This window comes from Vulpes vulpes, chromosome 14, assembly GCF_048418805.1.
Source record: "Vulpes vulpes isolate BD-2025 chromosome 14, VulVul3, whole genome shotgun sequence".
Classification (NCBI taxonomy): domain Eukaryota; kingdom Metazoa; phylum Chordata; class Mammalia; order Carnivora; family Canidae; genus Vulpes; species Vulpes vulpes.
The window spans coordinates 77,692,105-77,704,716 of record NC_132793.1 but is presented as its reverse complement, the minus strand read 5'-3'; the positions used below and the strand labels follow the sequence as shown (position 1 = coordinate 77,704,716).

At 48.4% G+C, this 12,612-nt stretch overlaps 1 non-coding gene across 1 annotated transcript; it reads left to right on the top strand.

Moving 5' to 3' along the window:
• Positions 1-11,392: 11,392 nt before the first annotated feature.
• On the top strand, positions 11,393-11,497 carry LOC112919777 (U6 spliceosomal RNA). Its single transcript, XR_003234970.1, has one exon. It is a non-coding gene; the product is annotated as a U6 spliceosomal RNA (small nuclear RNA).
• The last annotated feature ends 1,115 nt before the right edge of the window (positions 11,498-12,612 follow it).

Here is a 12,612-nt window from a genome sequence, read left to right as displayed (position 1 = left end):
TCCTAACCCCGGCACCGGTAAATGTGACCTCATGAGGAAAGGGAGTCTTCGCAGACGGGAGCAGATTAAGGATCCTGCCATGAAGACATTACCCTGGATTAGCCAGGTGAGCCCTAAATGCCAGCACTAGAGAGGCAAGGGGAGATTCGGTTCCCACCGAAGAGAAGGAGGTAGTGACCACAGAGACAGATGGCAGGGGTGACCGAGGCCCAGCAGCCGCCAGAAGCTGGAGGAGGCAAGGAAGGGATGGTCTCCGGCGCCTCCGGAGGGAGCGGCCCTGCCCACACCCGCCTTCCCAGGCCTGTACTGACTTCAGGCCTTCAGGCGCTGCCCTCCGGAACCCTGAGACAAGACAGGTCTGTCCGGTTTGTGGTGGCGAACTCATACAGAATATGAAGACAATATCAAAATATTCATACCTTTATTTTTTTGAGATTTATTTATTTATTTTAGAGAAAGAGAGTGTGTGCCCACATGGGGAGCAGCGAGGGGCAGAGGGGGCGGGAGACAAAAACCCACGCAGACTCCCTGCTGAATGCGGAGCCCCATTCGGGCTCCATCCCAGGACCCTGAGATCATGTCCTGAGCTGAAATCAGGAGTCGGATGCTTAACCAACTGAGCCACTCAGTGCCCCCAAAATATTCATATCTTTAAAACAAATATTCACATCGGTGGAACATGCAATTCTTGATCTTGGGGAGTGAGTTTGAGCCCCAGGGCAGGTGTAGAGATAACTTAAAATTTTTTTTCTTTAATTAAAAAAATGTTTTAGGTTGACATAATAAAACAAAATGGGGGTGGGGGGAGAAGGAGGGAGGGAGAGAGAGAGTAAAGAAAAAGAACCGAAGCCAAGTAGTTGGTGAGCTAATGAAAGCAGTATTAGTCATCTATCACACAAAGGAGTGAAAGGCAAAAAAAAATTAACCCTGAAAACCATTCCTCTTGGGAGAATAAATCTAGGGTTAAAACAGGGCAGCTTTAGTAACACAATACAAGCAAAAGTAATAATCTGTAAATCCATCTAGAGCAGATATGTTATCTCCTGACAAATGCAGCAGGAGGCCCTATAGGATGTTTGCGTTACTTTACTGCTGGGCTGATTTTTGAAAGAGAGAGAGGGACGCCAGCGAACATACTGGATGACTCAGGGGACAAATCTGTTTTCAGATAATTGCTTCCTAATGTGCGGTGATGTGAGTCTTAGTCATTCCCATAGCATGTCCCTGTGTGGGGCCAACGAGCGGGACCAGAGCGCTCCACCCACCACGGTGGCTGGTGGCTGGTGGGCAAGAGCTCCCCGGGGAGCCCGCGGGGTCAAAGAATGACACTGAGGGCCCCTGAGGCTAGGGCGGGCAGCAGTTCTAGACACTGGCTTCCTGTCGCGTCCTGTCGCTGCTGTGCAGCAGGGCGCTGGGACACAGCCCACGCACATCTGGGGAGGAAGGCTGCCGGAGTGATGTCACTGGCAGCAAATCACAGCCCTGGCTTCCAGCCACCAGCAGTGCAAGCCTGGTCCAAGCCAGGGCGGGAAGCCCAGGGCAGGTGCGGGGTGGGCGGCTCAGGCCCTGCTCCCAGGCGGGACAGAGGGACAGGCGTGTAGCTGAGATAACAAAGAATGATGAGAACAAAACACTCGGAAAGCATCAGACTGACATAGCAGCAGGGCTCAAAATGAATAGATAGGAATACACCTCTTTTTTTGTTGTTAAGATTTTATTTATTTATTCATGAGAGACACAGAGAGAGAGAGAGAGGCAGGGACACAGACAGAGGGAGAAGCAGGCTCTACGCAGGGAGCCTGATGCGGGACTCGATCCTTGAGTTAGTGCATGGTTCCTAGGATTTGAGGAAGATGGCTTTGGTCCTGAGCCTGATCTGCTGTGGAACTTGGCTGTTTAATCAGTGAATAAACCACCTATGTGTACAGCTTTGTGTCCTAAAGGCGTATTGCCGGTCAGCTGGGGACACTAGAGAGCCAGGAAGCACCATAAGCAATGCAATAGAAGCAAGCTGTGGCTGCTGGCTGCTAACACATTCATTCGTTCAGATGTACTTCGTGAATGCCTGCGTGCTGCCGAGCACTCTTTTGGACTCTGGGATACAGCAGTGAACAACAACCCACCCCAGATCCCGGCCTCCGAGACAGCGTCCTCATGTATGCTTTGGTAAAGTCACGCATACTTGAGTTACTGGAGACACCAAAGAGGGTGGGATCAGATTCATGAGCCTGGAGACTCAGGGAAGAGATGTAGCCCAGAGTTCAGAGAAGGGCAACCTCAGTGACTTAGGGATGCTTTGGGGAGCAGAGCCTTGAAGGGCAGTCAGGCTTTGGAAGGCCTGAGAAGAATTGGAGAGAACTTTGGAGGGGGACAGGAAGATAGGAAACAAAGTGACTGAGCCATGATGGGGGTGAGAGAAGAGAGAGGGCAGGCTGGAAAGGCAGGGCAGGTATGGCTTACTGCAGGTGTAGACAATGAATGCTGTGTGGACAGTGAGCAGCCAAGTCACTTGAGGTCTGGAGTCACCTTGGCTAGTCCTGCCTGCAGCCCCAGGTCCTCCTAATTACCCACTCCCTCTTTCCCACTTCTCCCCCAGCCCACCCCTACCCCCTGCCTCAATTTCTGCTTTCTGATTAATTTTCTTCATCCCCATCTGCTTCCTCCACCCCATCTCTTGATGGTTCCCTTCCTGTCCCTGTTATTTTATTCTCTCACCACTATGCCTCATGAGTGAGAAAAATCAATAAAGTAAAAAATTATTCTGACCAAAGGGGTTCTTAGAAAATTACTGCTTACAGAGAATTACCTTTGTGTTAATTCTCTCAAACCAGCCCAGATCTCCCAGGCCCCTGAGCTAGCCTTTGCGTGTGGTGTAATCAGAGCCTCAAACATAACCTCAGAAATAGCTGCTCTTTCAAAACACTAAGAGTATCTGCTAAGGCAACAGAAATGTGAACTTAATTGCTAACTCTGCAGAAAGAGGAATAGGAGAGAAAATGCATGGGAATTAGTAGACTTGTGTTTTTCAAGTTGTCTTAACAGTCTTATGTGTTTACAGTTCAGGCAAGTCTTATCTTGTATCATAATAATGGAGGATCTAGTAGGAAATACATGTTTCCTCATGCTTAATTGATTCTTAACCCTAAAAGCAAACTTATTCACAAATACTCAGAAAATACAGAAAATAATTGAAGGAAATAAAAACCAACCATCATTCAGAGATGATCATGATAAATTAGTCTTTGCTGCATACGCAACTTTACAACATCAAGAGCTTACAACTACATACATTTATTTCCTCTTTCCTGGGTCCACTGAGACTCTGAGTACCCGGAGGGGCTTGAGCTCTGGCTGAGTTGGGTTAGTTTTGCTCCCGCATGTTTGCTCATCTTCCTCAGACCAGCAGCTTTCGGGAGATACTGTTTTTGCCATGGAAGCTCACAAGAATGCAAAAGGGTGAGCAGAAAAATATGACGCCTCTTAAGGCCTTCACTTGAAACTGCCATACTGCACTTTGCCTCACTGGCATGCTGCAAGCACCGCCCGCATTTCATTGGCCAAAGAAAGTCATCTGGCCGCGCCCAACGTCAGTGGGGCAGAGAACCCCGCATTATAAGCAGGAAGAATAAAGAATAATCCAATCTTGCCAAACCACTGTTCTCATGTCAGTATGCTTCCTTCCATTCTTTTACGCTGTACATGGTTAAATGATTTTGTAAAAATAATCTTGTATCTTTTTATATCTTTGCAATCATTGCCTTTTCCCTTGTCTTGTGCTCATCCACTTCTCATCTTCTCATTCCTGCCTGTATTCTTTTTTTCTTTCTTTCAAGATTTTATTTATTTATTCATGAGACACACAACGAGAGAGGCAGAGACACAGGCAGAGGGAGAAGCAGGCTCCCTGCGGGGACCTGATGCAGAACTGGATCCCAGGACCCCGGGATCATGACCTGAGCTGAAGGCAGAGGCTCAACCCCTGAGCCACCCAGGCGCCCCTCTTCTTCCTTTTTCCCATCTGCCTTCTTCCTCTACCGCTTCCCTTCCCTGCTCTACACCCTTATGCTTTATTCTCCCTCCAGGTCCCATAATGTTTGTTTGTTTGTTTGTTTGTTTTTAAAAAACCCCTGTGCCTTTAATTACTTCTCAGAGATCCTGCCCCCAGAGCTCCGGCCACTCTAAAATTTTGATTTCCACACCATTTCAAATTATTGAAAAATGCAAATAAAATAATTGCAATAAGAAATTCGGCATTTCCTGGGGCCCCAGCTGCTCCCTGATTGGAAGAATGTTTAGGGATGTCTGGGCAGTCTCTCAGGGCCGGCAGGAGGCTCCTGGGGTGAGGTAAGAGCAAGCTTCTTGGTCATAAAACCCCCACGTGGGGGATCCCTGGGTGGCTCAGCGGTTTAGCGCCTGCCTCTGGCCCAGGGCGTGATCTTGAAGTCCTGGAATCGAGTCCCAGGTCGGGCTCCCTGCATGGAGCCTGCTTCTCCCTCTACCTGTGTCTCCGCCTTTCTCTCTGTGTGTGTCCCTAATGAATAAATAAATACAAATCTATTAAAAACAAACAAATAAATAAATAAATAAATAAATAAATAAATAAATAAAAATAAAAATAAATAAAACCCCCACGTGACGTTCAAAGGGTGCTTTCTGAGGTCTGGCAGTGTTAAAGCAGATCCAGGGGATGGCCTACCCTAAGACTGCAACGGACCTGGAGCAAAGGAACACACAACATGTCATAAAGACACCTGCTACATATTGAGCCCTTCCCTGAGTGCCAGGCACCTACTGTTCCACTTTTGCAGTGACTCTAAAGGGGAGGGTTACCACGTCATGCTCACTCTGCAAGCACGGAGGCGGAGGTCACACCGCCTGCCCCAGCAGTGCAGCTGGACCACGGCAGACCCCCGCCCCCCAGCAGGTGCAGGCCTTGCAGGCCGTGCAGCAGGTGCAAGCAGGCGCCAGGACAGCTTGGCTCCCAGGCAGCCCTCGGGCTGCTCCGCGGTGGTCGTGGTTGCTGCGGCCTCACCTGCCTGCGCCCCCTGCCCTGTGCCCTGCCTGGGCCCAGGGAGCACGCCCACACGGGATCGCGCTTGCAGGATCCTAAGTGAGGAGCCTACCCCTGCTCCCTAACCTCGGTTTGAGAAAACGACCCACCAAGTAGTGAACAACAAACAGGGGCACTTGGTGGCTCAGTGGTTGAGCCTTGGCCTGCAGCCCAGGGTGTGATCCTGGAGACCCAGGATCGAGTCCCACGTCGGGCTCCCTGTATGGTGCCTGCTTCTTCCTCTGCCTGTGTCTCTGCTTCTCTCTCTCTCTACCATGAATAAACAAAATCTTTAAACAAAAACTAAACAGCCTTGGGAGCCCATGAATTCACTCATATAATTGGAACAACCTAATTCCTCCATGTTTATTCTAGGCCTACTAGTTGCTCATGACCCACGCCTTCCAGGAACATGAACTGTCATTTAAGAGATAATTTATATATGATAGCATTAGAAGAAATCAGCATGATATTTCATTAAGTTGATAAATCCCATCAGACATGAGAAGTCCTATTAAACTGAGATAATAACAGCTATCATTTACTGCTCATGATCTATGTGCTTCAGATGGGGTATCTCATGTTATCTTCCGCAGAGTCCCCAGAAAGAGGTTCTTTTTTTTTTAAGATTTTTTTTTTTTTTTTTTAAAGAGCAGATGCTCAGATACAAAGTAACTGCCTGCCAAGGTCAGGCAGCTAGTAAGCAGGAAAAGCCTGGTTGAACCAGGAAACTGAGGTGGCCCAGCTCCTACACACCACAGTCAAAACCTCGCGTGGGGCTTTGCTTGCCTCTAGAGGAAACCGATTCTCCGTCCTGTGTGTCCTTGGGCAGGGGAAAGACGTGCATTGCTTAGAGTTATAAAGAAGGGCCTAATGAAGAAAATGATATTTGATAGACCTTGTGCCAATAAATCAGCCACCAGCTCATCTTCATTAACCACTGGGTAATAGTACTAGAACAATGTAAACAGACAGTAAGACAGTAAATGCTTTATTAAAAAATCTTTTCTTTTTTTAAGTTTTATTTATTTAAGTAAGTAATCTCTACATCCAACGTGGGGCTTGAGATCAAGAGTTGCATGCTGCCCTGAGTCAGCTAGGTCCTCTGACAGTAAATGTTTTTTGAGCTGAAGTATTTTGCTTAACTAAGAGTTAGCTATTGAAGGGTAGGTGTGTGTGTGTGTGTGTGTGTGTGTGTGTGTGTGTGTAGAAATGAGCGGGTAGGGAATGCTGTTCGGAGGGCATTTAAATTTGCCAAGAATGAGTCCAACCTGTCTTGGGAAAACTGTGACAAAGCCAGTCTGTTGAAAATGAAAAGTTCACTCAGTCATTCAGCAAACAGTTCTTGAGCACCTACAATGTGCCAGGCACTGTGTGAGGGGTTAGGAATACAGACATGAGTAAGATACAACCCAGCCTTCAAATGCTTCCCAGTCTTGGAGGAGGGGGTCGGGGGTGGGGTGGGGTTTGGCAGGGAGGGGAGAGACAGGGCAGGCGGGGACAAAGAAGTGTGCCATATAGGCTAGACATGTGCCAAAAGGCTTAAGAAGGGTCTGGAGAAAGAGCTGAGGGTGCGTAGAGGGAGAACTGATGGGGAATGTGAGAGAGAAGTTGAGCAAGGCTGGTCAGGCCTCACCAGGCAGTGAGAGGAAGAGGAGAGGGGATGGGGTGAGCAGCGACAATGAGGAGATCCCTGGCAGAGGACAGCAGCTGGGTCATGTCAGTGACCAGGTGAAGCCCGGCCACTCTCGGGCCAGGATCAGGTGCCTTCAGAAATGAGCCTTCTGTAGGACTAACAAGGCAGCTGTTTTCTGTGTTTTCAGGCAACTTCCAGGAAAGGCTTATGGCATGCATCTTTCTTTTAACCCCCAGGGACCTTGTCATAGAACAGAACAGGAAAAGTGGTCATGCTCTCACCCTTTCCTAATAAAGCTTCCTTCAGGGTCAGAATTCACTCTATAAGTCTTCACGGAGTACCTCCCACGTGTCAGACCGTGTCTGAGGTGCTGAGGACACAGCTGTGAATAAAATCCCTGACTTCATGAAGCTCCCATTCAAATGGGGGCTGCAGACACAGCCAAGGAATAAAAAAGAGACAGACAAAATGCCAGGGGGTGAGGTGTGAGGGAAAGAAATCAGGGAACGGCGGAGGAGGCTGGGGAGGGCAACTCTGTGTGGGATGCTCTGATGGAGTGACATGGAGCCAGCATGTGAAGAGGGAGGGGTGAGCCCATGGCTGGGGGCAGAAGAAACTGTCTGAGGTGGAACAGTGCTCAGTGTGTTCTAGAGCCAGCCAGAGGCCAGCGCCACTGGAGTAGATGAAGCAAGGGAAAGGGGAACCGGAGGGCCCAGGGCTAGCTCCTGTAGGGAGCTTTGGCTTTCCTCCCACCTGAGGTGGGACCGTAGGACAGTAGGAGCAGACACGTGCCAAGTCCAGGGTACCGCGTACGATGCCTTGGGGACAGAATGTGGGAGACTGGGCCAGCCAGGAAACCAGTAGGAGACCGCTGCAACCGCCCAGGAAACGATGATGGTAGCTCGGCCCAGGGTGGTAGCAAACAGACGTTGGGAGATGATCTTATTCCAGAGATATTTTGAAATCTGAAAGAATTTGCTGATGGATTAGATGTGAGAGAGAATGACTGGTCGAGGATGAGTCAGACAGATTCCGAGGACTTGGGCCAGACTAACTGGGAAAACTGCCATGTATTAAGACAGGGGGACTTCTTGAGGCTGGAATTCAAAAAATGTGATTTGGGACATATATAATTTGAGGTGGCTATTAGGATACATGAGCCCTGAGCTTAAGGGAGAGGCCAGAGCTGGGGACAGTAGTTATTAAAGTCAGAACAGGCAATTAAAATCACGGGACTGGGTGAGGTCACCCAGGTAGTGGGAGCAGGCAGGGTACGGTCCTCAGGGCAGGGAGTGAGAGGGGAACCAGGAGAGAGTGGTACCTTGGAAGTCAGCTGCTGCCAAGAGGGGAACTAAGCTAAGGAGTATGGCTAACCCTTGGACTTGGCAATGTAGACCAATGGGGACCTTGACAGAAAGGTGGGGAGGGAAGTCTGGTGTTCCCATCGGGGTTCAAGGGAAAATATGGGAAGAGAGGATGAGAAGATGAAGAGTGGACATCTCTTTTAAGGACCTCTGTGTAATGTGCAGTTAAAAATGGAATTGGAGGGGGGCACCTGGTGACTCAGTTGGAGGAGCTGTGACTCTTGATCTCAGGGTTGTAAGTTCAAGCCCCACGTTGGGTATAGAGGTTACTTAGATAGCTAGATAGATGATTGATAAATAGATTGATCTATCAATAGATAGATAGGTAAATACTTTAAAAGTGAAATAGAAGGAAGATATCATTTCACAATGTTAGGCACTAGAAATGAACCAGCTGGGAGGAAAAAATTATTCATGCAGAGAAGAGAAGCAGGGACCCTGGAGGATGTGTCTCTGTTGTTGAGAGGGGAGGAGAACCAGTGCACATGTGCAGGGTTGGCCTGGGGGGTGGGGGGCAGCTCACCGGTTGTCAGCAGATGGCTGTCGGCTGTCAGAGGCCATCATGGGTGGATCTGTTGATGGAACAAGTGAATGTTTTCTTCTGATTGCTAATCTTAGCCGTCTGCTGTTTGTATGTAGTTTGTATGGTGCTGTTTTCACCAATTCTAAGGTGCAACTTTTTCAAATTCTAACACCTATGAAATTGGAATAAATCTTTTTTAAAAATATTTATTTATTCATGAGAGACCCACAGAGAGAGGCAGAGACACAGGCAGAGGGAGAAGCAGGCTCCATGCAGGGAGCCAGATGCAGGACTCGATCCTGGGATCCCGGGGATCACGTCCTGAGCCAAAGGCAGATGCTCAACCCCTGAGCCACCCAGGCGTCCCATAAATCTTATTTTTAAAAAAGATTTTACTGGGATACCTGGGTGGCTCAGTGGTTCAGCACCTGCCTTCCACCCAGGGCACGGTCCCGTAGTCCCAGGATCGAGTCCCACATCGGGCTCCCTACATGGAGCCTGCTTCTCCCTCTGCCTGTGTCTCTGCCTCTCTTTCTGTGTCTCTCATGAATAAATAAATAAAATCTTTAAAAACAAATAAAAATAAAAAAAGATTTTACTTATTTATTTGAGAGAGAGAACAGGAGCACAAGTTGGGGAGAAGGATAGGGGCAGATGGGGATGGAGAAGCACATGCCCCATTGAGCAACAAGCCTGACCTGGAGCTCAATCCCAGGACCCCCAAGATTATGATTTGAGCGGGAAAGCTTAACCTTAACAACTGAGCCATGAGGCACCCGTGGAATAAATCTTAAATCAATGGGCCATTTAGTTGTTAGTATTTACACTCAACTCTTGAACAATGTGAAGCTTAGGGGCACAGACACCCATCCCTCACATAATCAAAAATCCTGTATAACTTCTAGATCCCCCCTCAAACTTAACTATTATAGCCTTATGCTGACTAGAAGTCTTACAAATAACATAAACAGTTGAGTAACATATATTTTGTATGTCCTATGTATTACATACTGTATTTTTACAGTAAAGTAAGCAAAAGAAAATGAGAAAATACATTTACAGTGCTATGCTTTATCTGAAAAAAAATTATCAAAAAATGTATGTCTAAGTGGACTCACACGTTCAAACCTGTGTTGTTCAAGGGTCAACTGTATTCTTTCTCAGCACTGCATACAATAGAGAAGAATTTATATCAGAGGCAACTCAGATTCAGGGGACGATGGTTGTCACTTTCCCTTGGGCCTAACTAGACTTGTCCTTTGGGGAGGGCCCTGATCCAAGCAGCGCCCTGCAAATACTGTTCACCTTGTGAGCCAAAGGGGAGATGTCAACATTTTCAGTAAGAAACTCTGGGCTAGAACTACCTCTCTGGTACAGATGGGTCCTGCCCAAACTTCTGAAGAAGGGTGCAGGTGCCTGGAGAGTAGGGGGGAGGCTGGCCCTCTGCCTACATGCTACACACCTGTCTGGGCTGCAGACGGTTCTTCCTCAGAGGAATAGGAGAGACCAGGGACGAGGCAGCCAAGTCTCGGCCCACGTCTGAACCCGGGCAGTGAGGCCTGACTCAGAGACCAAGTGGTTCCTTCAGTAGATAAGATCTTGGCCTCAACATCCTGTGTGGTGAAGACAGGGAGAAGTCCAAGGGTCTGAGAACAGGGAACTGTGTCGCCGCATAGCTCTTGGGGATCCTTCAGCTTTACCGACCGCTAGCAGGGGGGCTTTTACTTTTTGGGTGAGTACAGCTGGGGCCCCAGTCCCCCTTCTCTGTAGCTGAGGTATAGGAATGGTTTGGGAGGTTGTCTCTGTCCTCCCAAACCATTGAGGGCTTAGCATACATTGTGGCAGCTGATCACTGTGTGTGCCGTGCGAGCGCACCCAGACGGGCCCCTGCTCTCAGAGCTTATGTTGAGTCAGGGAGATGTAGTAATAAAGTAATCATATGTGTTTATTTATTTATTTTAATATTTTATTTATTTATTCATGAGAGACACAGAGAGAGGTAGTGACACAGGCAGAGGGACGATCCCAGGACTCCAGGATCACTGCCCTGTGTCAAAGGCAGGCGCCAAAACGCTGAGCCACCCAGGGATCCCCCCCCCCCTTGCATTTCTAAAGTGACTCATTTCAGAATTAACTGGGCCCAATGGCGGCGAGGGGGTATACATAACAGGGCTGTAGGGCTGTCAGGACAAAGCTGGGATTATCTGTGCTTTAGAGTCCACGCTCTTGGGACACCTGGGTGGCTCAGCAATTGAGTGTCTGCCTTCAGCTCAGGACGTGACCCTGGGGTCCCAGGATCGAATCCCGCATCAGGCTCCCTGCCTGGAGCCTGCTTCTCCCTCTGCCTGTGTCACTGCCTCTCTCTGTGTCTCATGAATAAATAAATAAAATCTTTAAAATAAAATAAAATAAAATAAAATAAAATAAAATAAAATAAAATAAAATAAAATAAAATAAAATAAAATAGAGTCCATGCTTTTCCATTCTATAAGACAGCCTCAGATGCAGTGACCTCAAGAATCAAGACCTGAATCTCTGGACACACCTGCTTGCCGTCATTGGGCTCCAAAGCCAAAAATTGGCCTGACTTTTTTTTCCCCTAAGAAATAAACACCAAATTTCTTCCTAGAGTACAAAAATTCAAGGAAGCTTCTGATAACACAGGCGCAGAGTGGTACAAGGAACACAGCCACTGTAAGGTTAGGACTTTGGCGTCTGTGTCTGAATGTGCTACTGAAACAGGTTATTTCTAACACAAGGGCAATACTAGTCTTTATTTCATAAGAAATAGTGAAAGTGAATTAATAACTCAACATATTGTGCTCACTTGGGCAGCATGTATACCAAAAATTTGAACAATGAAGAGATTAGCATGCCCCCTGTGCTAAGAAGACATGCAAATCTGTGAAGTGTTCCATGTATAAAAAAATAAAAATAACAAAACTAATTTGACATGTAACCCATTATTATTATTACAATATATTTTTTTTTCTTTGCAAAATCACTACACTTTCTATATTGGATCAGTAACAGAGGGAGCTGAGACTTTGGCGAGTTTTGTAAATAAAATAGATTTTGGCTTCAGCTGGAATAGAAAAATATTCGGTCCCTTGTAGAGCCTGGCAGGAGAGGTGCCAGGGTTCAGGAAATCAGGGGCTGCTGGGGCTTGGGGGCTGGGGGCTGGGGGCTGGGGCCTGGGCGTTCTGCACCAAGGCCTTCGCCTTCAAATGCTAACGAAGGTCATAGATGGGAATCAGCAGGCCCCACTACTTCCCTGCACGGCCCATCCCCGCGGCCCATCCCCGCGGCCCATCCCCACGCTCCATCCCCCACGGCCCACCCGCAGCCTCCCGAGTTTTCCCAGACCCTCCCTCCTCCACGTTTCCAGAGCTGTGCTTAAACCGCCGTGGCTCTTGTCTCTGGTTCTGCGTGGCCCTCGGTCATCTTCCCCTTCGAATCCGAAGATGCTCTCCTCGCTTTCCTAGTTTGCAGGGGCGGGGGGCGGGGGGGGGGGGGGGGCGGTGATGCAGGCACACGACAGCTTCTACCAAGCCCAAAGCACCTCTGCAGCGCTCCCAGGGGTGAGGCCTTCTAGTTCTTTGAACACAACGGTCTTGTAAGGTAGGTAGTATTGTCCCCATGGGGACAGAAGACCCAGGGTGAACGAGTGATAGAGCCAAGATTTAACCCAGGCCAGGGGGACTCCCTGGCCAAGACCATTCCTCCTGACTACACAACACTTTAAAGGTAGGAGAGACACGTCTGTTTTTTAGATTTTATTTTTAAGTAATAGCTACACCCAACACGGGGCTGACCTTCCAACCTGAGATCAAGAGTCCTGTGCTCTACCGCCTGAACCAGCCAGGAGCCCCTATAGGCAGGAGACATTTCTGATTGAAGGACTGATAGGGCAATTGGGTCAGGATGAGAGTGGGCTCCATGGAGGTCCTGAGAGACAGAGTTACTTGACAGAGACCTTAAATCCGGCCTGTTTCAGGGTCACAGTTTCTCTCCCAAGGCCTTGGTGGGACTTGTTCCC